Source organism: Pongo abelii, chromosome Y (assembly GCF_028885655.2).
Source record: "Pongo abelii isolate AG06213 chromosome Y, NHGRI_mPonAbe1-v2.0_pri, whole genome shotgun sequence".
Taxonomy (NCBI): Eukaryota; Metazoa; Chordata; class Mammalia; order Primates; family Hominidae; genus Pongo; species Pongo abelii.
In genome coordinates, this window is record NC_072009.2 from 51,067,004 (window position 1) to 51,094,694 (window position 27,691).

Sequence of the window (27,691 nt, forward strand, 5' to 3'; positions counted from 1 at the left end):
CCAAAACACTTACAGATTTGGCTGAAGATATGTCAAAATACTCTCTGTGGCTCTGGCGCCAGCAGGACTGAAGCATCATTAGAGTGCTGGACCTACCATTATGCAATCACTCCCTTATTATTCAGGACTGTAGCAGAAGAGTAACATCCTTTCTGAGTGCAATAGGTGAAACTTTCCCTTTGTGGGCATGATTCAGAGAAAAGGAAATAGTCACATAACCTAAATCCTGGTCTCAGAAATACATCACAATTTCAGCATTTTAAAGGCTGAGGCAGGGGAAGAGAGTCATGTCACTTAGGTCATGGGGTTAGAAACGTGTCCCAATGTCCCCAGTAGGCAGAACTCAGGCAGAAGAGGAGAGCAGTGTCTCATTGGTGCTTCTTTAGGTATATGTCTCAATCTAACACATGGGCAGAAACCAGGCAGAAGAGCCATATAACCTGGGTGCTGGGTCCTAAGGTATGCTGCAAGTCCCCATTTGTTCAGAACCAAGGTGAAAGGGTTACATCACCTTGGGGCAGGTTTCACTTTCATGTCACAATGCTCTATGTGTGTGAGGCCAAAGCATTCAGTCCCATCAACTAGTTTATTAGCCCAAGAGATAGGTCACAAAGTCCTCTGTGAAGCATAGTCTTGGCAAAGGAGTATCATCACCTGTGTGTCTGGCCTAGAAATATGTCATTTTCCAGGTTGTCAGGGCCCAAGCAGGAGAGCCGCTTAACCTAGGTGACAGGTGCAGAGGTATGTCACAATGCCCTACTTTGGGCATGGCTCTGGCAGAAAGTACCCACAGCTGTACGCCTGGCTTCACAATATGTCACCATCCTTCCTTTATGCAGGGCCCATTCCAGAGATTAGAGTTTCATCACCTATGAGGTGCACACACAAATATGTTCACAATAATTTCAGTTGGCACGGCAGAGACAAGAAGGTGAACATCAACTGGATGCTAGATCTAGTGATATGTGCAATACTTACTGAGAGAAGGGCCCAGGCAGGAGAGTCAAATATCCTCGAGGTTGGCCTAGATAGATAGCACAATCCTGTATATGGGCTGGAACAGGCCTGGAGGGTCAAATTACGCTGGTGCTTGGCAAAGATTTATATCACAATCACACTGTCAGAAAATTCAAAAGATGTGATTTACAAAACCATGCATGCCCTGTTTCCATGTGTGACAGTTGCCTTCATCCACGAGAGATGATGAGAGTCCTTACTGTCAGGCGGATGTGCATACAAGACGCACAATTTCATCTGAGTTGAACCCTGCTTTGACTCTTTCTGTATAAACCAAAGGCTCTGTAAAATATGTGTGAGTGTTGTAATCTTTTGTGACGTTTGTACAACAAAGTGATTCAGGACATCATGCATGTCCCTAAACTGAATTTTAAGAATAAAAATATTCTCTATTGGATGAGTTCACGTATAAGAGTCATTATTATTCCTGCTAGCCCTGCCCAGGTATTTGTTACAATTTGCTCTGTGGTTATGAATCAGGCCTAACAGCCACATCACATAAATTCTGGCCCAGAAATATTCCAGTATTCTTTTTGCAGGAAGAACTCTGTTCAAAATATCACATAACTTGTGTGCTAAATCCAACTCTGTTACACAATGTTCATTTTGGGCTGTGTCTAGGCAGGAGTGGAAAGTCATATGACCTAAAAGCTGGGCTCAAGCATGTGTCAAAATGCCTCTCAACAGGAGAGTTTCTCCAAAAAAGAGAGTCATGTCATTTGAATGCAGTGTTTAGAAAAGCTACAATTACTATAGGAAGCAGGGTACAGGTCAAAGAGGAGAGTCATATACCCTAAATAATGGGTCCAGAAATATGTGGCTATTTTGCCTGAGGACAGTTTTTAGATAGCACAGTCAAATCACCAAGGTGCTTGGTGCAGATATTTGTCAAACTTTCTTTTGTAGGCTATGTCTAGGCAGAATTATTAAATCACTCAGGAACTGAACTACAATATATGTCACAATTACACTTGTGGAAAGGCTTAGGTATAAGACTCAACTGTGGGCTTTGTAAATGTGGGATGGTGGCAACTTTTAATTCCACCTGGGTGTGTAATCGAGAGTCCCAATTTGAACTTTTTGCTGGCCCCTGCTATGAAAATTTCTACCACAAAAGAGTTTATAAAATGTAAGTTAGTTGTGTAAGTTTCTGTGATCTTGGTACAGATATGCAACACAGGACCCTATCTATTGCCCCAAGCCTAACAATGAAAGGCAAATATTTTCTATTGGCTGAATCCAAATATAAGATTGATCATCATGGCTGTGAACTTAAACTGGGTATATGTTATAATCACATATGTGGGCAAAACACTGTGCAGAAGTGTAACATCACTCGGATGCTGTGCCCGGCAATATGTCACAATGCCTTCTGTATGCAGGGTGTAGGAAATTGGGTCACATTAACTGGGTGCTGGACCCAGAAATATGACACAATTTCATATGTGTAAAAAACCCAGCCCAGTTACCAGAGCCAAAACACCTACATAATGGGCCAAATATATGCCAAAATACATTCGGTATCAGCAGCACAGGCAGGAGCATCACATCTTAAGTGTGCTGGGCCCAGCAATATGCAATATGCCATAATTTTCTCTTTATGCAGATCCCATGCAGAAGAGTAACATGATCTGCATGCTGGGCAGTAATATGTGTCAAATTTCTTTTTTCTAGGCAGGGTTAAGGAGAAAGAGGAGAGTCACATATCCTGAGTCCTGGGCTCAGTGACGTGACAAAATCCTCCTATTATGAAGGGCCAGGAAGAAAAAGAGAGTCACATCACTTAGGTCATGGTCTCAGAGATATGTCCTAATATTCCAACCAGGCAGAGCTCAGGCAGATGAGGACAGCCATATCACCTACATGCTTCCATCAAAATATGTCACTATTTAACATGTGGACAGAAACTATGCAGAAGAGCCACATCACTTGGGTGCTGGGTCCTGTGATGTGTCAAAAATTGCTCTTAGCACAGCACCTAGCCAAGAGAGATACATCATACTAGGTGAAGGTTCTCTGCTTATGATGCAATGCTTCATCTGGTTAGGACCCAGGGAGAGAGTCACTTCATTTAGGTGACAGGCCCAGAGATATGTCACAAGGTGCTGTGTGAAGCATAGCCCTGGAAAAGGGTAACATCGCCTGTGTGCCTGGCCTAGAAGAGTGTCACTTTCAAGGTTGGAAGAACCCTAGCAGGAGAGCCACATAATGTAGGCGATAGACCCAGAGATATGTCACATTGCCCTCCTCCAGGCATCCACAGGATAAGGAGGACCCTTGCCTGTGCACCAGTCCTTGCATTATGTCACTATCATTCTGTTGTGCAGTGCCCATTCCAGAGAGGAGACTCACATCAACTATGAGGTACACACAGAAATATGTCACAAAAATTTTTGTGGGTAGTGTGCAAGTAAGGATGTAACATTACCTGGGAGCTAGATCCAGTGATATGTCACAATCTTTACTGAGAGATAGAACAAGGCAGGAAAGTCATGTCACCTTGAGGTTGGCTTAGGTAGGTTTCATAACCCCACCTATGAGCTGGAACAAGTCCAGAGCATCAAATTACACAAGTGCTTGGTGAAAATTTATATCATACTCACACTGTCAGAAAATTCCAAAGATGAGATTTACCATCTTACCACACATGCCCGGTTTCGTGTGTGACAGTTTCCTTTATGCATGTGAGATAATGAGTTCTTACTTTCAGCTTTAACTGGGTGTGCAAACAAGACTCACGATTTCATCTGTGTGCTGAGCCCTGCTTTGACTTTGTGTGTATAACCCATAGACTTTGTAAAATATATATGAGTGCTGTAATATTTTGTGACCTTTGTACAAGAAGGAGATCCAGGACATCACCCATGTCCCTAAAGTGAGTTACAAGATGCAAAATATCCTCTATTGTCTGAGTCTACATATGAGAGTCATTATCATGGCTGTGAGCCATGCACAGGTATATGTTACAATTCACTCTGTGGTTAAGAAGGAGGCCTAACAGCCCTATCACATAAATGCTGGGTCAGAAATATTCCAGTATGCTTTTTGTAGTCAGGGCACTCTAAGAAATATCACATAACTTATGTGCTATGTCCAGCTCTGTGGCTCCATATCTCTTGTGGACAGTGTCTAGGCAGGAGAGGAGAGAAATATCACATAAATGATGGGCCCAAAATTTTGTCAAAATGCTTCCTGTTGACAGGTCCCATGCAAGACTGTCATATCATTTGGATGCAGGGATTATAAATACTACAATCACTAAAAGAAGCAGGGTACAGGCAGGAGAGAAGAGTCATGTAACCTAGACGAAGGATACAGAAGTATGTTACAATATCCCCTGAGGACATTTTAGGATACAACAGTCAGATCACCAAGGTGCTTGACCGACGTATCTGTCAAAATCTCATTTGCTATACCTAGGCAGAATTATTAAATCACTCAGGAGTTGAGCAAAGGTATTTGTCACAATTACACTTGTGAAAAGGCTTAAGTCTAAGAGTCACCATCCTGCACAACTCATAGGCTCCAGTCATATGAGTTGTTACTTGGCTTTTGTTCTGGTCTCTGGTATATGGCAGAATATCACCTGTGGCCAGAGGGAACACAAGAAAGCCCCATCACCTATGTGGGTCTGGGCCACTGAGACATCACAATTCACCTTGTGGGCAGGAACATGGTGTGGGCAGGAACATGGTGGAAGAGTCACATCACCTGGATTTCAGTGACATATCAAAACCCCCTCTCTGGGCAGCACTTTGGCAAGACAGGAGGCTCACTTCACTGAGGCAATTGGCCTAGATGTATGTCACAATGTCTCCCCTGTGCAGTAATCAAATTGTAGAGTGGCCTCACATAGGTGTTGGTCCCAGGAAATATGTCACAATCTCCCTGTGGTCTGGGCCAAGGCAAAAGTGAAGAAACATCACCTAGGTACTGAGCCAAGTGACGTGTTCAATGCTTCCTGTTGGCAGAAACCAAAAAGAAAAATCACATCACCTGAATGCAGTACCCAGTTCTTAGTCACAATGCCCTGTAAGTGCATGGCCAAGGAAGTAGAAGGGAGTCACATCACTTATATGATGGACCTAGATATATAACAAAATTCCTTTTGTAGAAAGGTTTCAGGCAGATAACTCACATCATCTGGTTGATGGTCCCAGTGACATATGTAAAATTTCCCTTTGAAGGCAGAGCTGCGATGGATGTTATCTATTGCTTAGGTGCTTGCTCCACATATGGCACAATTACTTCTGTGATCTGGGCCCAGAAAATGACTCAAATTATTCATTTGCTGGACAAAGTGACTTGTCCCAATCACACTCTCATATATGTTTGGAAATAAGTTTCACATCCCACACAAGTCCTGGTTTTGTGTATGTGAGTCAATTCTTTCTATAAGTTGGGTCAAAATGGAGGAGTCAAAATCTCAACAACGGACAAGATTCATGTATAAGAGCCGCAATCCCCCCTGAACATTGTGGTCCAGGAGGGGAGTCATGGCACCACAGGTGTGCTGAATCCTGGTTCAAATGTTAACCACTTGTGGATCAGGTCCCTGTATGTGCGTAATTATTTCAAACATACACTGCTTTTAATGTGTGAGATTTAGTACCTCATTCCTAGACCCTGCTAATATGTGAGAATTACAATCATTTCAGCTAAAAGAGTCACATTCTTACCGGGTTGCTGGTCTCTGTTATGACACTCTTTGCACCATTAATGCTTTATATGATATACCTGATTATTATAATCCTTCATGACTTTTATACAAGTGAAAAACACAGGGCTTTACCCATGGCCATGAGACTGGCTATGAGAGTCAAAATATTCCTACTGTCTCGGTCCAGGTATGAGAGTTATTTTTATCCATGCGTGCTTAATCCAGGTATAGGTCAAAATTTCACCTGTAAGCAGGGACAAGGAAAGGGAGTCAACTCAGCTAGACACTGAACCAGTGATACAGCATAATCTCATTTGTATGCTGGACCTAGTCAGAAGAGTCACTTCACCTGGTTACAGTTTCAAATAATATGCCACGAAGCCCACCTTAGAAAGGGAAGAAAAGAGAGGAGAGTCACTCCACCTATGCATGTGCTGGACTCTGCAACATGTAATAACCCTCTCTCTTGGTAGAGTCTAGAATGTGAAGGAGAGTCACAACATGTAGGTTTTTCAATCAGCGGTATGTCACAATTTGTTTGCTGAGCAAGGTTCAGGCAGGAGATGAGAGTCACACTACCTAGATGTTAAGCCAAACAATATTTCACAATGTCTTCTGGGTGCAGGACACTGTCAGAAGAGACCAATCATCTAGCTTATAGACCCATAGATATGTGATAGTATCCCCTTTTGGCAGGGTCCAGACAGAAGAGTCACATTATTATGATTCTAACACAGTGATATGTCACAATCCACCCAAGGAAAGGAATTTAAGCCAAATAGTCTCAACACCTAAGCACTAGGCCTATTAATAGGCCAAATCCTCTTGTCTTTGAGAGTGACAATATAAAATCTGAGCTGGGTGTGTATATGAGAGTAACAATTTCACAAATATCCTGGGCTGTTGCATGACACTCATCAATATTCAAAAGCTTTATACATCATGCATGAGAATTTCAAACCGCTCTAAGGCCTTCATGTTTATATGGACTCATGACCTTACATATTCCCCTAAACCCAGGTGTAATAGTCGGCATCTCTTCTATAGGCTGGGTTAGAAATGAGACTCATTTTTATGCCTGTGAGCTGGATCTAGAAATAAGTCACAATCCCACTTGTGGCCAGACCTACATAACGAGGTCACAATTCCAACTTCGTAGTGCATTCGATTGTAAAACTCATGTTCTTAACAGTGGCCTTTGGACATGTAGAATGATGACAACACTTGCTTTTACCTGGGTGTGTAATCAAGAATCTCAAACTGAACTCTTCACTGGTCCCTATCAGCAAACTCTCTATACCACCAAAGAAGTTCATACATGATGAGTTAGCGTTGTAAAGCTCTGTGAGCTTGGTACAAATATGCAACTCAGATTTTATGTATTGCCTGAAGCCTAGCAATGAAAGGTAAAATATCTCCTATTGGCTGAATCTCAATATAAATTTGACCATCATGCCTGTGACCTGAAGTCATAGTCCCATTTGTGGGCAGAAAAAGAAGGCCAGAGGGTAACATCACTTAAGTGCTGTGCCAAGCAACATGCCACAATGCCCTCTCTAGGTAGTGTATAGGAATTAGAGTCATGTTAACTGAGTTCTGGACTCAGCAATATGAAGCAATCCATTATGTGGAAAAAAGCCAAAAAACAAAACAAACAAACAAACAAAAACTAGCAAAAAGATGAGGCCAAAACACCTACATAATGGGCCCAGGATCTGTGAAAATACCTTCTCTGGCTCCAGCAAAGTCATGAGTTTTATATTTTCAGGGTACTGGGCCCAGCAGTATGTTATAATATTCTCTACATACAGGACCCATGTAAAAGCGTAACATTATCTGGGTGCTGGGCCCTGCAATAGGCCAAAATTTCTGTTTGTGGGCATGATTTGAGAAAAAAAAAGAGGTGAATCAAATAACCTGATTGCTAGGCGGAACAATATTTCACAATCTCTCCATTGTAAAGACCCAGCAGAAAAAGAGAGTCACTTCCCTCAGTTCATGGGCTCAGAGATATAGCCCAGTGTCCCCAGTAAACAGGGCCCAGGCAGAAAGGGAGAGTCATATCACCTAAATGCTGCCCTATTTATATGCCAAAATCTTACCTGTGGGCAGAAACCAGACTGAAAAGCCACATCACCTGGGTACAACTGCAAGTAATATGTCACCATCCACAGTGTAGACAGGTTTCTTATAAAAATAGATAATGACACCACGTGGGTGCTCTGCTCACCAATATGTAGTAATTCCCTCTCCTGACAGAGTCCAGGAAAAAAAAGGGGACTTCCATCACCTAGGCTTTGCACTTGATGGTATATAACAGTTTTTTCAGTGAGGAGGATCCAGGCAGGAGGGATGAGTCAAATTACCTAGACTCTAAATCTAGCAATGTGTCACAGTGTCTCCCCTGGGCAAGGTACTGGCAGGAGGGACATATTACATAGCCAATAGGCCTGGAGATATGGGAAAATATCCTCTGTTTGCAGGGCCCTGGAAGAAGAGTCACATTATTTTGATTCTGACCCAGTGATATGTAACAACGCCCTAATGGAATGAAATTTAAACTAAAGGTTCTCAACACCAGGTACTAGTGCAAGAAATATTACAAAATCTCCTCATCTTTAAGGGTGACACCATTAAATGTTAGCTATCTGTGTATAAGAGAGTCACAATCTCATGTGTGTGCTTGCCATTGTATGACACTCTCTATAATACCTGAGAACATTATACAATATACATGAGAGTTGCAATCCTCTCTGAGGCCTACAGGCATTTACAGAATTACGATTATACATATTGCCCTAAACCCAGGTATGACAGTCAGCATCTCTCCTATAGGCTGGTGTTAAGGAAGAGATCATTATCATGACTGAGAGCTGGCTCCAAAAATGAGTCGCCATCCCACCTGTGACCATATTCATTTATGAAAGTCACAATTCCATCTTTGTGGTGTATTCACTTGTTAGACTCAGGATCTGAACAATAGGCTTTGTAAATGTAGGATGGTAAAAAACTTACTTTCACCTGAGTGTGTAGTCAAGAATCATAATCTTAACTGTTTGCCGAGCACTGTTAAGAAACACTTTGTATCACCCAGGAAGTTTTTATTACATGAGTTAGTGTTGTAAACTACTGTGAGCTTTGTAGAAACATGCAATGAATAACCTGACTCTTTGACCTAAACCCAGTGGTGAAAGGAAAAATATCTCCTGTTGGCTGAATCCCAACATAAGCTTGATCATCATACCTTTGGACTGAAGCAAGGTATTTGTCATAATCCCATTTGTTAGCAACCTATGCAGAATGTTAACATCACTTAGGTTCTTTGTCAAGCAATATGTCATGATGCCCTCTGTAAGCAGCGCCTGGGAAAGAGGGCCACATTAACTGCAGGCTGAAGTCAGCAATATAACACAACCACACATGGAAGAAACTCAGCAAAGTGGTAAGAGCAAAAACACCTAGAAAATGGGCCAAAGATATGTCAAAATACCTTCTGTGGTCCCGGCACAAGCAGGAGAGTCACATCATTAGGGTTCTAGGCCAAGAAATATGCCACAATTTCCTCTTTATGCACAACCTAGGCAGAAGAGCAACTTCATCCGGGTACTAGGCCCTGAAATACGGCAAAAGATCTGTTCATGGGCATTGTTCAGTTACAAGACGAGAGTCACATTACCTAAGTTCTGAGCTCATCAATATGTCATAATCTTACCATTGTAAAGCCCTAGACAAAAATAGAGTCACATCACTTAGGTCACAGGCTTAGAAATATGGCCCAATATCACCAGTAGGCTGGGTTCAGACAGAAGAAGAGCCATATTACCTAGATGCTTCTTTAGCTATATGTCACAATTTAATATGTGGGCAAAAACCAGGTTGAAGGGCCACATCGTGTGGTCCTCTGTACTGAGATATTCACAAGTCCCCCTAAAAAAGGACCCAGGCAAGAGGGTTACATCAACTAAGTGCAGATTCCATGCTTATATCTCAATACTTCATGTGGGCAGGACCAAGCAGGAAGTCACATCACCTTGGTGATAGGCCCAGAGATAGATGACAAAGCATTTTTGAAAGCATGGCCCTGGCAGAAGAGTTCCATCACCTTTGTGCCTGGCCTAGCAGTATGTCACTATTCAACTGGGCAAGTTTCAAGCAGAAGAGCCATATCACCTACATGATAGGTCCTGTGATATGTCAAATGCCATTTTTTGGGCATAGCCCTGACAAAAGAGCATTATCACTTGTGTGCCTGGCCTAGAAATGTGTCACTAATTTTCCCTGTGTTCAGGGCCCTTTCCAGAGAGGAGAGTGACATCTTCTAACTGATGGACACTGTAATATGTCACAATGATGTCTGCGAGCATGGCACAAGCAAGAATGTAATGTCACCTGTGTGCTGGATCCAATGATGTTATAATTCTGAGTGGAGGGCCCAGGCAAAAGAGTCACATCACTTCAAGGCTGGCTTAGGTAGATATCAAAATCCCATAGGTAGGCTGGAACCAGTCTGAAGGGTGAACTCACACAGGTGCTTGGCAAAGATTTATATCACAGTCATGATGGAATAAAATTCTAGGGCTTAGATTTACAATATCACACATGTTCTACTTTTATGTAGGACAGTTGCCTTCATCATCTGTAATGGTGAAAACCATTACTGTCAGCTGAATGTGCATATGAGAATCCCAGTTTTCTCCATGTGCTAGGCCCTGTTATGATTCTCTCTATACAACACAAGGATGCTATAAAATATGTGTGAATGTTGTAATCTTCTGTGACCTTTTTACCAGAAGGAGATCCTGGATATCACTTAACTCCCTAAGCCTAGTTGTAAGAGTCAAAATATTTCCTATTGGCTGGGTTCACATATGAGAGTCCTTATCATGCATTTTAGATGTGTCTACATATATGGCACCATCTCATCTGTGGTAGCTAAACAGGCAGAAAACCACATCACCTATATCCTAAGCCAGAAATACTCCAATTTTTTTTGTAGAGAGGGCCCTAACAGAAATGTCACAAAACTTGGGTGCTAGGCTCAGCTCTATGGCATAATGCCCTTTGTGGAGTGTGTCCAGGCAGTAGAGGAGAGTCATATCACCTAAATGATGGGACCAGAGAGATATCACAAAGCCTCCCCTTTAAAAAGCCCAGACAAGAGACTCATGTCATTTGGGTGCAGTGCTTAGAAATGCTACTCTTCAGTGGAAGCAGGGTTCATGCAGAAGAGGAGAGTCATGTAACCTAGACAGCGGCTGCAGAGATATGTTATGGTCACTTCTGAGAACCTGTTAGGACACTAGAGTAAAATCACAAAGGATCTTGGCAAAGGTATAGGTCCACATGTCATCTGTGGGCTATAACAAGGCAGGATTATTAAATCATTCAGTAGCTGGGCAAAAGCGTATGTCACAATAGTACCTGTGAAAAGGGGCAGGGATGAGAGTAATGATCCTGCACATGTCCTGGCCATGGGGAAAAGCATCATCATTAGGCTGTTTATCTGGTCTCAGGTAAATGGAACAATATACCTGTGGGCAGAGAGAAAAAGGAAAGTTCCATCACCTTAGTGGATGCTGGTCCAGTGGAACGTCTCAATTGTCCTTATGGCTAGGACTCTGATAGAAGAGTCACATCATCTGGATGCTGTTTTCAGTGATATATAAAATCCCCCCTGTGAGCAGAACTTAGGCAGGAGAGAAGACAAACTCCACTTAGGCAATTGGCCTGAATATACATCACAACGGCCCCTATGTGTAGGATCAAGGCAGGGGAGTAACCTTGCTTTGGTGCTAGGTTCAGCAATATGTTACAGTCTCTCTGGCAGTCAGGGCACAGGCAAGAGGAAAGAAACATCACCTAGTTGCTGAGCCAAGTAATATGTTACAAAGCTTCCTATTGGCAGAAACTTCATCCCCCAAAAAAGTCACATCACCTGGGTGCAGTACCTAGTTATGTGTCACAATCCACCAGAAGTGCAGGGCCAAGACAGTAGAAGGAAGTCATATCACTTAAGTAATCAACTTAAATAAAAACCACAGTGTTCTCTGTAGGCAGGCTTCAGGCCAAGATTTCACATCAGCCAAGTGCTGGTCTCAGTGATATGTAAAAGTACCCTATGTTTCATTACCAAAAAAGATGTTACTTATTGCTTAGGTGCTTGGTGCACGTAAGTCACAATTTTAACTGTGCTCTGGGCCTGGAAAGGAGAGTCAAAACACTCAGATTCTGTGCAAAGTTATACTTCTCAATTACACACTCAAAAATGTTCAGAAATAAGTTTCACAGTCCCACACAAGTCCTGGCTTTGGGTATGAGAGTCAACACCTCCTATAAGTTGGGTTGAAGTACAGGTGTCACAATCTCAAAAATAGGAAAGATCCATATGTAAGAGCCTCAATCCCACTTGAAGATTGTGTTCCAGTAGGAAAGTCAAAGTACCACAGGTTGGCTAAATCATAGTTCAAACATCACCAAACCACCTATGGATCAGATTCATGTATGAGATTAACAATTTCAAGCTTCAACTGCTTATGTGTGTGAGATTTACTATCTCATTTGTAGGCTCTGTACATGTGTGAAAATGAAAATCGTGTCAGTTGTGTATGCATCCAAGAGTCACAATAGAACCTGGTTGCCGGTACCTGTTATGAAACTCTTGCCTGAATAGTATAATTTCCTGTGAATTATTACAGGTGGGAGATCTAGGACATTACTCATGGCCTTAAGACTGCCTGTGAAAGTCAAATATCTCCCACTGGCTAGGTCTAGGTATGAAAGTTATTATTGTGTATATGAGCTGAATCCAGGTATACATCGCAATTTCACCTTTGGACAGAGACAAGACAGAGGAGTTACATTATTTGGGTGCTGAGCAAGGGACACATTATAACTTCCTTTTCAGTCAGGACCCAGTCAGAACAGTCATATCACCTGGATACAGTCTCAGATAATATTATCATGACCACTAAACACTGGGTTGAAAAATAGAGGATTGCCACATCCCTAGGTGCTGGGCTCAGCAATATATTATTATTTCCTCATTAGCAGAGTACAAGACAAACTCATTGGCAGAGTCCAAGACAAAGAAGAGAGTCACATCACCTAGGTTTTGCACTCAGTGGTATGTCACAATTTCTTCAGTGGCCAGAATCCAGGCAGGAGTGGAGAGCCACATTACCTAGATACTATAGAGATATGTCCCAGTGTCCCCTGTGGCAGGGCACTGGCATGAGAGACACATCACCTAGCTGGTAGGTCCAGAGATACGTGATAATATCCCCTGTTGGCTGGGTCCAAGAAGAAGTTTCACATTATTAGGATTCTGACCCAGAGATAATTCACAATGCACCTATCAGCAAGAATTTAAGCCAAAATTCTCAACACTTGGTTACCAGGCCTAGTGATAAGACACACTCTTCTCATCTTTTAGGGTGACACCTTTAACTTTCAGCTAAGCTTGAATATTAGAGTCACAATCTCACATGTATGCTGGGCCAATGTATGACACTCTTTACATCCAAGGGCTTTATAAAACCTGCGTGAGGGTTGCAAACCTCTCAGCGACCTTCATGCTCATATGGATTCAAAATTTTACATATTGCCCTCAATTCAGGTTTGATAGTCAGCATCTCTTTTATAGGTAGGGTTAAAGGAGAAGACCCATTATTATCCCACCTCCAGACAGATCCACATATAAATTCACAGTTCCAAATTTGTGCCATATTCCACAGTCAGCATTGTGTATGTAGGAGGGTGATAACATTTAATTTTACCTGGGTGTGTAACCAATAGTCCAAATCTGAACATTTTATTGGGCACTGTTATGAAAGTTTTTACCACCAATGAATTTATACAATATAAGTCAGTGTTGTAATCTTCTTTGGGCTTCGTACAGATATGCAACCCAGGACTTACCTGTTGCCCTAAATCCAAGGATGAGAGGCATAATATATCCTGTTTTCTGAATTCCAGTATAAACATGATCATCATGTATATGAACTGAATCGAGATACATGTCACAATCCCATTTGTATATAATAATAATAATAATAATAATAATAATAATAAACAGAAAGGTAACACCAGTTAGATGTTGTGCCAAGCAATATGTCTCCGTGCCTTCTCTAAGCAGGGTATAGAAAATTGGGTCAAATTAACTGGGTGTTAGACCCAGCAATATGACATCATTTCATGTGACAAAAAGCCAGAAAAGTTATGAGAGCCAAAACACATACATAACGGACCCAAGATATGTCAATATACCTTCAGTGTCTCCAGCACGGACAGGAGAGTCACATCATAATGGTGCTGGGCACAGCAATAGGAAATATGCCATAATTTCCTCTTTTTACAGAAACCAGGCAGAAAAGTAACAATATCTGGGTCTTGGGCCCTGTTATAGGTCAAAATTCCTTTTAAGGGGGACATGGTTTGGGAAATAGAAAAGAGTCATATATCCTGAGAGCTGAGCTCAGCAATGTGTGAAAATCATCCTATTGTGAGGCCCAGGCAGAAATAGAGAGTCACATCACTTAGACCATGAGCTCAGAGATATGTCCCAATGTCCCCAGATGGCAGAGCTCAGGCAGGTGAGGAGAATTATATCAACTAGTTGCTTTTGTAGGAATATGTCACAGTGTAATGTGTGCACAGAAACCAGACAGAAGAGCCACATCACTGGGGGCTGGGTCCTGACATATGTCACAAGGCTAACTAAGGACAGCACCCAGGTAAAAGTGTTACATCACCTAGGTGCATGTTCTCTGCTCATGCCACAATGCTCCATGTCTGTAGGGCCCAATTTGGGAGTCACCTCACTGAGGTGATAGGCACAGGGTTATGTCATAATAACCTCTAGGAAGCATAGCTCTGTCAAAGAGTAACGTCACCTATGAGTCTGTCCTAGAAATATGTCATTCTCTAGGTTGGCAGTGCCCAAGCAGAAAAGCCATATAACATAGGTGATAGGCCCAGAGATATGTCACAATGCCTTTTTTGGTGACATATTTCTGGAAAAACAGTACCCTCACCTGTGTGCCTGGCCTTGCAATAAGTAACTATCCTTCCTTTGCCCAGGGCCCATTCCATAGAGGAGATTTACATAACCTATAGTTGGACACAGAAATATGTCATAATAATTATGATGGCCATGGCACACACAAAAATGTAACATCCCCTGCGTGTTAGATCAAGTGATATTTCACAATCCTTACTGAGAGAAAGGCCCAGGCACGAGAGTCACATCACCTCGAGATTGGCCTAGATAGATATCACAATCCCATAGATAGTCTGGAACAAGTCTGTAGAGTCAAATTACACAGGTGCTCGGCAAAGATCTATATCACAATCACATTGTCAGAAAATCCCACAGATGAGATTTATAATATGACACATGTCTTACCTTCATATGTGACAGCTGGTTTCATCCATGTGAGATGATGACAGCTTTACTGTCAGCTAGGTGTTCCTCCAAGACTCACAATTTCTCCTGTGTGCTGAGCCCTGCTTTCACTCTGTCTGTATAACCCAGACTTTGTAAAATATGTGTGACTGTTGTAATCATTTGTGATGTGTGCAGAAGGTGATCCAAGACATCACAAACATCTGTAAACGTATTTATAAGGGTCAAAATATCCTCTGTGGGCTGAGTCCACATATGAGAGTCACTATTATTTCTGTGAGCTGTGCCTAGGTATACATATATATATATACACATATATATATCTGTTTTATATATATATACATATATATATCTGTTTTATATATATATACATATATATCTGTTTTATATATATACATATATATCTGTTTTATATATATACATATATATCTGTTTTATATATATATACACACATATATCTGTTTTATATATATATCTGATATATATAGCTGATATATATATCATATATATATATATATATATATATATTCTCTGTTTATACCACAATACTCCATGTCTGTAGGGCCCAATTTAGGAGTCACTTCACTGAGGTGATAGGCACAGGGATATGTCATAATAACCTCTATGAAGCATAGCTCTGTCAAAGAGTAACATCATCTGTGAGTCTGTCTCAGACTTTATGTATATATGTAAAACACTCTCCGCGGTTATAAAGCAGGCAGAACAGCCACATCACCTAAATTCTTGGCCAGAAATATTCCAATATTCTCCTTGTAGGCAGGATCCTGTAGAAATGCCACATAACTTGTGTGCTAGATCCAGCTTGGTGCACAATGTCCTTTATTGGCAGCGTCCAAGCAGGAGAGGAGAGCTGCCATATCAGGTAAATGACGGAACACAAAATATATCATTATGCCTTCTCTTGACAGGGCCCAGGCAAGAGAGTCATATCATTTGGATGCAGTGTTTAGAAGTGATACAGTTACCAAAGAAAATCATGTACAGGCAGGAGAGAACAGTCATGTAACTTATGTGATGGAGCAGAAATATGTTACAATCACTCCTATGGATAGTATTAAGATAACACAGTCAAATCATGAAGATGTTTATACCAAGGATTTGTCAAAACCTCATTTTGATGCTATCCCTATGCAGAATTATTAAATCATTAAATAGCTGGGCAAAGGTATATGTCACAGGTACACTTGTATATAGCTTTAAGAATAAGAGTCACCGTTCTGCACATGTCCTGGCTCCAGATGCATGTGTTGTTATTAGGCTTTTATTATGGTCTCTTGTATAAGGCACAACATTGGCAGTGGCCAGAGAGAAGACAAGGAAATCTCATCAGCTACATGGGTGTGGATTCAGTGAGAAGTCACAGTCTACCTTGTGGACAAGACCCTGGCAGGAGAGTCAAATCACCTGGATGCTGGTATCAGTGAAATATCAAAACCTCTTCTCTGGGCAGGATTTTTGCAAGAGAGGAGACTCACTTCACCTGGGCAATTGGCCTAGCTATTTTTCATAATGCTTCTTATGTGCATTACCAAGGCTGGAGAGTGACCTCACAAGGGTCCTGGGACACAGAAATACGTCACAATCTCCCTGTGGTCAGGGCCTAGGAAAATGCAAAGAAACATCACCTACATTCTGAGCTAAGTGATATGTTACAATGTTCCTGTTGGCAGAACACAAAAAGGACAATGATCACCTGGACACAGTTTCTGCTTATGTGTCAAAAGGCACTGTAAGTGCTGGGCCAAGGCAGTAGAAGGAAGTCACATCAATTCATGGTGGATGTAGATATAAAACACAATTCTTCTTGTAGGCAGGTTTTAGGCAGATAATTCACATCACCCGGATGATGGTCCCAGTGATATATGAAAGTGCCCTTTGCAGGCAAGGCCAAAGAAGGTATTATACATTTCTTAGGTGCTTGTTCAACATAAGGCACTATTTAATCTGTGTGCTGGGCCTAGAAAAGAGAGTCAGATTATTCATGTGCTGGACATGGTTACCTTTCCCAATCACACTCTGAGATATGTTTGGAAATAAGTTTCACATGCCACACAACACCTGGTTTCCTGTACGAGTCAACTCTTTCTATAAGGTAGATGTTAGTAGAGGAGTCACAGTCTCAACAATGGTCAAGATTCATGTGTAGGAGCCCCAATCCCACTTGAAGATTGTGTTCCAGTAGGGAAGACATAACACCACAGGTGTGCTGAATCATGGTTCAAACTTTACCAAACCACCTGTGAATCAGATCTATGTATAAGAGTAATTATTTAAAATTTGACTGTTTTTTATGTGTGAGATTAATATCTCATTCCTAGGCCCTGTTCACTTGTGAGGACGACAATCATGTCAGCTAGGTATGCATTTAAAAGTCCCATTCTCAGTTCATTTCTGGCCTCTCATGACAATCATTGTACAATTAAGACTGTATATGATATACCTGAGTGTTATAATCCTTTGTGAACTTTATACAATTGAAAAACCCAGGACATAACCCATTGTCATGAGACTGGCTATGAGAGTCAATTATCTTTACTGGCTGGGTCCAGGTATGAGAGTTATTATTCTGCATGTGTGCTTAACTCAGATATATGTCAAAACTTGATCTGAGACCAGGGACAAGAAAGGAAAGTCACATTACCTGGGTGTTCAGCCATTTATACAGTATAGTATTATTTGAAGGCTGGGCATAGTCAGAAGTGTCAGCTTTATGCTGGTCCAGTGATACAATATAATCTTGGTGATGTGACAGCCTCAAAGATTATGTCACCAAGCACACTATTGACAGGAAAAAAAGAAAAACAGGAGTGTCACTCTACTCTACCTAAGTGCTGGGCTTTGCAAACTGTAATAATCTGCTGGCTTGGCAGAGTCTAGAGTATGAAGGAAAGCCACATCACATAGATTTTGCAATCAGCAGTATGTCACAACTTCTTTGGTGAGCCGGACCCAGGTAGGAGAGTAGAGTCACATGAACTAGATGTTCAGTTAATATTTTCCAATGTCCTCTGGGGGCAGGGAACATGCAGGAGAGAAAATTCCCCTACTTATAGCTCCAGAGATATGTGATAATATCCCCTGTTGGCAGGGTCCAGACAGAAGAGTCACATTATAATGATATGAACCCAGTGATATGTCACAATGCACTCATGGGAAAGAATTTATGCCAAAATGTCTCAATAGCTGGGTACATGGCCTAGTGATGTACCAAATTTTGTTGCCTTTGAGGGTGACACCATTAACTGTGAACTGGCTGTGTATACGAACATAACAATTTCATGTGTTTCCTGGGCTTTGATTGACACTCTATGACATTTGAAGGCTTTATACAGCATGCATGGGAGTTGCAAACCACTCTGAGGCCTACATGCTTGTATGGATTCTTGATCTTACATATTACCCTAAACTCAGGTATAATAGTCAACATCTCTTCTGTAGTCTGGGTTCAAGGATGAGACACTTTATTATGCCTATAAGCTGGATCAAGAAATGAGTCACCATCCCACCTATGGCCAGATCCACATATGAAGGTCACAATTCAGATTTTGTACTGTATTCACTTGTTAGACTCAAGACCTTAACAGTGAGGTTTGGACTTATGGAATAGTGACAATGTTTGCTTTTACTTGGTTGTGTAATCGAGAGTCCCAATCTGAATTTTTGCTAGTCCCTGTCATGAAACTCTCTGTACTGCACACTTTTATACATTATGAGGTAGTATTGTAAAGGTCTTCGAGTTTGGTACAAATATGCAACCCACAACCTCACCTATTGCCTATTTCTAGTGATAAAAGGCAAAATATCTCCTTTGGCTGATTTCCAGTGTAATTTAGAACATCATGCCTGTGAACTGAAGTAAGGTATATGTCATAGTCCCATTTGTGGGCCAAAACTAGGCAGGGGTGTAACATCACTGTGCTGTGCCATGCCTCATGTCACAATGCCATCTCTAGGCAGTGTATAGGAATTAAAGTCATATTAAGTGGGTACTGGACCCAGCACCATGACACAATCCCATATGTAGAAAAAGAATGGGCAAAACATCAGAGCCAAGACACCTACAGAATTAGCTCAGTATATGCCAAAATGCCTTCTGTAGCTGCAGGAAAGCATGATAGTCACATTTTTAGTGTGCTATTATTATATATTATTATATGCCATAATTCTCAGTGTATGCAAAATCCAGGCAAAAGAGTAACCTTATATGTGTGCTGAGCCGTGCAATAAGTCAAAATTTCTGTTTGTTTGTATGGTTCAAGAGAAATGGGAGTCAATAAATCTGAGTGCTGGGCTCAGCAATATGTCACAATGCCCTCATAGCAAAGATCAGGCTGAAGAAGGGAGTCGCTTCACTTAGGTCTTGGGCTCAGAGATAGATCCCACTCTCCCAGTAGGGCAGGGCATGGGCTGCTTTCCTAGTTGTATGTCACAATCTAACATGTGAGCAGAAATCAGGCTGAAGAGCCACATCACCTGGGTAGAGCCTCAAGTAACATGTCACCATGCCCGACATAGACAGATTTGATGAAAAATACAAATAAAAAAAGAATCACAACACCTGGGTGCTGGGCTCAGCAATATGTAGTAATTCCCTGTCTTAGAAGAGTCCAGGACAAATAGGAGAGTCATGTCACCTAGGTTTTGCACTCAGTTGTATGTCACAATTTATTTGGTGGGCAGGTTCCAGGCAGGAGCATTACCTAGATGCTATATCTAGTGATATATCACAATGTCCGCTGTTGGCAATGCACTGGGAGGAGAGACATATCAACTAGCCATTAGGCTTGGAGGTGTGTGAAAATATCCCCTGTTTTAAAGGCCCTGGCAGAAGAGTCCCATTATCATTATTCTGACCCAGTGATATGTGACAATGCCCTTTTGGAAAGGAATTTAAACAAAAATGTCTCAACACTGGGGTATGATTCCAAGTGATATGACACAATCTCTTCACCTTTAAGGGTGAAACAATTAATGGTTAGCTAGTTGTTTATACGACAGTCACAATCTCATGTGTGTGCTGACCCTTGTATGACATTCTCTGCAATATCTGGGAACATTATACAACACGCATGAGAACTGAAAACCTCTCTGAGGCCCACAAGCTTATATGAATTCACGATCTTACATATTGCCCTAAATCAAGGTATGACACTCAGCACCTCTCCTGTAGGCTGGCTTCAGAGATGAGACCATTTTTAAGTCTGTGACCTGGGACTAGATATGAGTCAGAATCCCACCTGTGACAAGATTAGCTTTTGAAAATCACAACTCCAACTTGGTCCTGTATTCACTTGTTAGACTCAGGACCTTAACAAGGAGATTTGTAAATATGAGAAGATAACAACTTTTACTTTCATTTGAATGTGTAGTGGAGACTCACTATCTCAACTTTTTGCTGGGATCTGTTATAAATATCTCTGTACCACACTGGAAGGTTTTATGATATGAATCAGTGTTGTAAATTTCTCTGAGCTTTATATAAATATGCAATGAAGGGACTAACTTATTGATCTAAACCTAGTGATGTGAGGCAAAATATCTCCTGTTGGCTGAATCCCAATATAAGCTTGATCATCATGCTTTTGAATGGAATCAAGGTATCTGTCATAATTCCGTTTGTGGGCAAAATCTAGGCAGAAGGTTAACATCACTTAGGTGCTGTGCCAAGCAATGTGTCACAATACTCTATCTAGGCAGGGCCTAGGAAAGAGGGTCACATTAACTGGGGGCTGGAACCAGCAATATGATACAACAACACGTGGAAGAATACCAGCAAAGTTATGGGAGCCAAAACACATACAGAAAGGGAAAAAGATATATCAAAATACCTTCTGTGGCTCTGGCTCAAGCAGGAGAGTCATATCATTAGGGAACTGGGCCAAGCAACATGCCCTAATACCCTCTTTATGCATGACCTAGGCAGAAGAGTAACATCATCCAGGTGTTGGGCCCTGAAATACAGCAAAAGTCTTGTTTGTGGGGGTTGTTCAGCAACCAGACAAGAGTTACCTTACCCAAGTGCTGGACTCATCAACCTTTCACAATCTTCTTATTGTCAAACCACAGACAGAATAAGAGAGTCACATCACATAGGTTGTGTGCTCAGAGATACGGCCAAATGTCACCAGTAGACAGGGATCAGGCAGAAAAAGAGAATCATATCACCTAGGTGATTCTTTAGGTATATGTCACACTTTAATATGTGGGAAAAAACAAGGCTGAATACCATATCACGTGGTCCTGGGTCCTGAGATATTCATAAGCCCCCCTTAGAAAAGGACCCAGTCAAGAGAGTTACATCACATAAGTTCAGGTTCCACATGCATGTCACAATGCTCCAGGTGGACAGGGCCAAGCAGGAAGTCACATCACCTAGGTGATAGGCATACAGATATGTCACAAAGCTTTTCTTTTTTTTCTTTCTTTCTTTTTTTTTTTTTTTTCTGAGACAGTCTCACTCTGTTGCCCAGACTGGAGTGCAGTGGCACCATCTGGGCTCACTGCAAGCTCTGACTCCTGGGTTCATGCCATTCTCCCACCTCAGCCTCCCAAGTAGCTGGGACTTCAGGCACCTGCCATGGCACCCAGCTAATTTTTTGTACTTTTAGTAGAGATGGGGTTTCACTGTATTAGCCAGGATGGTCTTGATCTCCTAACCTCGTGATCCACCTGCCTCGGCCTCCCAAAGTGGTGAGATTATAGTCAAGAGCCAACACACACAGCCACAAAGCTTTTCTTAAAGCATGTCTCTGGCAAAACAGTACCATCACCTTTGCATCTGGCCTAGCAATATGTCACTCTTCAAGTGGGCAGATCCCAAGCAGAAGAGCCATATTACCAGCATGATAGGCCCTTTGATATGTCAAAATGCCCTCTTTTCATGGCCCTGGCAAAAAAAAAAGTATCATCACCTGTGTGCCTGGCCTATGAATATGTGACTATCCTATCCTATGTGCAGTGCCCATTCCAGAGAGGAGAGTGACATCTTTTAAATGATGGACACAGTAATATGTCACAATGATGTCTGTGTCATGGTGCAGTCCAGAATATAACATTACCTGGTTACTGCATCCAGTGGTGTCAAAATTCTTACTGAGTGCAGGGCCCAGGGAGAAGAGTCAAACCACTTCAAGGTTGGTCCTGGGAGATCTCAAAATTTTATATGTAGGCTTGAACCGATCTTCAGAATGAAATCACAATGGTGCATGACAAAGATTTATATCACAGTCATGATGGAATAAAATTCTAGAAATTAGGTTTACAATACCACACATGTCCTATTTTCACGTAGAAGAGTTGCCTTCATCCATCTGTGAAAGTGAAAGTTCTTGCTGTCAGCTAGGTTTGCCTATGAGACCGACAATTTTCTGTGTGCTAGACCTTGTTATGGCATTCTTTATACAACAGAAGGGTGTAACAAAACATGTGTGAGTGTTGTAAACTTCTGTGACATTTTTACCAAGAAGAGATCATTGACATCTCTTACGTTCCTAAACCTAGTTATAAAAGTCAAAATGTCTCCTATTGGCTGGGTTCACATATGAGAGTCACTATCATGGCTGTTAGTTGTGCCTAGGTATATGCTACCATGCCCTCTGGGTTATTAAATGGGCAGAAAAACCACATCACCTAAACCATGAGCCAAAATTGTTCCAATATTTTATTTGCAGAAAGGGCCATAACAGAAAAGCCACAAAATTTGGCCATAGGCCCAGGTCGTTGGCATAATGTCCTTGCTGGAAAGTGTCCACACAGGAGAGGAGAGCCATATAACCTAAATGGTGGGCCCAGAGAAAGGTAACAATGCCTCCTGTTGAAAGGGCCCAGGCAAGAAAGTCATGTCATTTAAATGCAGTGCTTAGAAATGCCACACTCTTCACTGGAAGCAGGGTTCAGGCAGGAGAGAAAAGTCAAATAACCTAGATGATGGGTCCAGAGATTTGTTAGGATCCCTCTGAGGACACTGTTAAGACAGGCAAGTCAAATCACCAAGGTTTTTGGCCAATGTGTATATCAAACTGTCATCTCTGGGCTATAAATAGGCAGGATTATTAAATCACTCAGCAACATGGCAAAGGTATATGCTACAACACCACCTCTGGAAAGGTTCAGAGATGAGAGTCACCATCCTGCAAATGTTCTGGCTCCAGGTACCAGAGTTGTTATTAGAATTTTTATCTTCTCTCAAGTATATGGCACAATGTCACCTGTGGGCAGGGAGAAGAAAGGAAAGTCACATCATCAGAGTCGGTGCTGGTCCAGTGAAATGTCACAATCCTTCTTGTGGGCAGGACTCTGGAAGAAGTTTCACATCACCTGGATGCTGATTTCAGTGGTATATCTAAATTCCCCCTGTGGACAAGGCATAGGAAGGAGAGGAGAAAAACTGCTTCCTAGGCAACTATCCTGGATATATGTCACAACTCTCCCTATGGGCAGGAAAATGCAGGAGAATGACTTCACCTTTGTGCTGAATTCAGCAATATGTTACAATCTCTCTGGTGGTCAGGGCTCAGGCAAGAGAGAAAAAAAATCACCTAGGTGCTGAGTTAAGTGATATGTTACAAATCTTTCTATTGTCAGAACTCCACCCAAAAATGAATCACATTACCTGGGTGCAGTATCCTGTTATGGGTCACTAGGTACCATAAGTGGAGGACCAAGGCAGTAGAAGGAAGTGACATCTCTTACATGATAGAACTAGATAAAAGCCATAATGCTCTTTGTAGGTGTGTTTTAGGTCAAGATTTTACATCAGCTGGGCTCTGGTCCCAGAGATGTGTAAAAGTGCCCTCTGTCACATTGCCAGAAAGGTTTTATACATTGCTTAGGTGTTTGGTGAAAGTATGTTACAATTTCAACTGTCCTCTGGGCCTAGATAAGAGATGCAAAACCCTCATAGGCTGGGCAAAGCCATATTTCTCAATCATACACTCAAAAATGTTCAAAAGTAAATTTCACAGTCCCACACTAGTCTTGCCTTCAGGTATGAGAGTTAATATCTCCTATCAGTTTGGTCAAAGTACAGGAGTCACCATCTCAACAATGGGCAAGATCCACGTATAACAGCCCCAACTCTGGCCAGGCGCTGTGGTTCATGCCTGTAATCCCACCACTTTGGGAGGCTAAGGTGGGTGGATCACCTGACGTCAGGGGTGGCCAACATGGTGAAACCCCACCCCTACTAAACATACAAAAATTTAGCCGGGCATGGTGGCAGGTGCCTGTAGTCTCAGGTACTCAGGAGGCTGAGGCAGAAGAATCACTTGAACCCAGGAAGTAGAGGTTGCAGTGAGCCGAGATGGCACCACTGCACACCAGTCTGGGCAATAAGAGCAAAACTCTGTCTCAAAACAACAACAACAACAACAACAACAACAAAATGTCCCAATCCCACTTGAAGATTGTGTTCCAGTAGGAGAATCAAAGCACCACAGGTCTGCTGAGTCATGCTTCAAATGTCACCAAGCCACCTGTGGATCAGATTCATGTTTGAGAGTAACAAAAATTTCTACTGCTTGTGTGTGTGAAATTTAATATCTGATTTGTAGGCTTTGTTCATGTGTGAGAGTGACAACTGCGTCAGCTGTGTGTGTGTCCAAGATTCCCAATAGCACCTGGTCGCTGGTGCCTCTTATGACATCTTTTGTACAACTCAGACTTTATGTGATATGACAGAGTAGCATACTTTTCTATGAATTCTTACAGACGTGAGATTGAGGAATTTAACCATGGCAGAAAGACTAAGGGAATCAAAATAAATTCCCTGGCTGGGTCTAGGCATGAGAGTTATTATTGTGCATATGAGCTGAATCCAGGTCTATGTCACAATTTCACCTTTGGGCAGAGATAAGAGAAGAGTCACATCATCTGCGTCCTGAATCAGGGAAACAGTATAATCTCCTTTTAGGCAGGACCCAATCATAAGTATCATATCACCTGGGTACAGTCTCAAATAATATGTCAATATGCCCACTGTATACAGGATTGAATAAATAGTGGATAGTCACATCTCCTAGGTGCTGGGCTCAATAACATGTTATAATTCCCTCTTTTGGCAGAGTCCATAACTAAGGGGAGAGTCATATCACCTAGGTTTTGCACTAAGTGTTCTGCAACAATTTCTTCAATGGGAAGGATCCAGTCAGGAGGATAGAGGCACATTACATAGATGATATATCTAGCAATATGTCCATATGTTCTCTGTGGGCAAGACATTGGCAGGAGAGACACATTCCTGAGCTGAAAGACACAGAGATGTTCAATAATATCCACTGTTTGCAGGGCTCAGGAGAAGTATTACATTATTATGATTCTGACTCAGTGATATGTAAAAATGCATTCAAGAAAAGGAATTTGAGGCAAAAAGTATCAAAACCTGGGCACTAGGTCTAGTGATATGACACAATATCTTCATCTTTGAGGGTAACAACTTTAAATTTTGGCTGACCATGTACATTAGTGTCACAATCTCATGTGTATGCTGGGCCAATATATTACACTCTCTAAAATACCCATGGGGTTTATGAAACCTGTGTGAGAATTGCAAATGTCTCTGAGGCCTACTTGCTCATAGGGACTCACAGTCATACATATCATCCTAAACCTAGGTTTGGCAGTCAACATCTCCCCTATAGACAGGGTTAAGGAGGAAGGCCAATTATTAAGCCTGTGAGCTTGGTCCAGAAATGAATCATCATTTTCCCTGTGGCCAGATCCACATATAAAAGTCACAATTCATACTTTGTGCTGTATTCCCTTGTTAGACTCAAGATCTCAACAGTGGGCACTGTAAATGTGGAATGGTGACAACTTTTATTTTCAACTGGTTGTGTAAGTGAGAGTCATAATCTGAACTTTTTGCTGGGCCCTGTTATGAAACTCTCTACCAACAAAGAGTTTATACAATGTGAGTTACTCTTGAAAGATTCTATGAGCTTGGTACAAATATGCATTCCAGGATTAAACCTATTGCACTAAGCCTGATGATGAAAGGCAGAATATCTTTTATTGGGTGAATCCCAATATAAAGTTCATCATCATGTCTGTGAAGTGGACTTAAGTATATGTCATAATCCCTTTTGTGAGCAAAAGCTAGGCAAGAGGGTATTATTACTTAGGTGCTATGCCAGGCAATATGTGACAATGCCTTCTCTAGTCAGGGTATAGGAAATTTTGTCACATTGACTGAGTGCCGGACCCAGCAATAAGACACCATCCCACATGTGGAAAAAAAACCTAGCCAAGTGATGAGAGCCAAAGCACCTATCTAATGGGCACAAGATATATCAACATATTTGACTCCAGCACAGGCAGGGAGTCAAATTATAAAAATGCTGGGCCCAACGATGTGCAATGTGCCATAATTTTCTTTTTGTTCAGTACCCAAGTAGAAGAGTAATATCACCTGGGTGCTGGACCCTGTAATAGATCAAAATTCCTTTTTGTGGCATCATTCGAGAAAAAGAGGAGAGTCATATATCGTGAGTGCTCTGTTCAACAATGAGTCAGTATCCTTATTTTGAAGGCCCAGGCAGAAAAAAATAGTCCCATCACTTCAGTCTTGGTCTCAGACATGTGTTTCAATAGCCCCTCTAGGCATGGCACAGACAGATTAGGAGAGTCATATCACCGAGGTGCTTCCCTAGGAATATGTCACAGGGTAACATGAGGACAGAAACTAGGCAGAAGGACCACATAACTTGGGTGCTGGGTCCTGAGATATGTCATGAGGCTCTCTTAGGACAGCACCTAGGCAAGAGGCTTACATCACCTCGGAGTAGGTTCTCTGCTTATGCCACACTGCTTCATAGGGGTAGGGCCCAAGGAGCAAGTCACTTCACCTAGGTAATGGGCCTAGAGATATGTGACAATGTCCTCTATAAAGTATGGCCCAGGCAAAAGAGTACCATCACCTGTGTGCTTGGTCTAGAAATGTATCAGTCTCCAGGTTGGCAGGGCCCAAGCAGGAGAGCAGCATAACCTAGATGATAGGCTCGGAGCTATATCACAATGCCCTTTTTGGGCATGGCTCTGGCAAAAAGCACCTATGCCTTTGTGCCTGGCCTTTCAATATGTCACTATTATTTCTCTGTGCAGAGAATATTCCAGAGAAGAGAGTTACATCATCTATCAGGTGGACACAGGCATCTGTCACAAGAATTGTCATGGGCATCGTGCAGGCAACAATGTAACATCACCTGGATGCAAGATCCAGTGATATACTACAATCCTTACTTAGAGAATGGCCCAGGCAGAAGAGTCACATCACCTTGAGCTTGGCTTGGCCTAGGTAGATATCAAAATCCCACATATGTGCTGGAACAAGCCTGGAGAGGCAAACTATGCAGGTGCATGGCAAAGATTGATGTCACAATCACACTGTCCAACTATTCCAAATATGAGATTTACAATGACCCACACATCCTTTTTCAAGTGTGACAGTTGGCTTTATCCACGTGAGATGATAACAGTCCTACTGTCAGCTGTCTGTGCACACAAGACTCATAATTTTACCTGCATTCTGACACCTGCTTTGACTCCTTCCGTATAACCCAAGGACTTTGTAAAATATGGGTGAATGTTGTAAT

At 41.9% G+C, this 27,691-nt stretch overlaps 1 long non-coding RNA gene and 1 pseudogene across 1 annotated transcript; both read right to left on the reverse strand.

Moving 5' to 3' along the window:
- Positions 1 to 412: 412 nt before the first annotated feature.
- Positions 413 to 13,666, reverse strand: LOC129053306 (testis-specific basic protein Y 2-like; annotated as a pseudogene).
- Positions 13,667 to 16,805: 3,139 nt separating this feature from the next.
- LOC129053499 (uncharacterized) lies at positions 16,806 to 21,432 on the reverse strand. Its single transcript, XR_008518298.1, has 4 exons — positions 21,328 to 21,432; positions 20,930 to 21,052; positions 17,743 to 17,879; positions 16,806 to 17,058 (listed from the first exon to the last, which is right to left on the reverse strand). It is a non-coding gene; the product is annotated as an uncharacterized LOC129053499 (long non-coding RNA).
- Between the last annotated feature and the right edge of the window lie 6,259 nt (positions 21,433 to 27,691).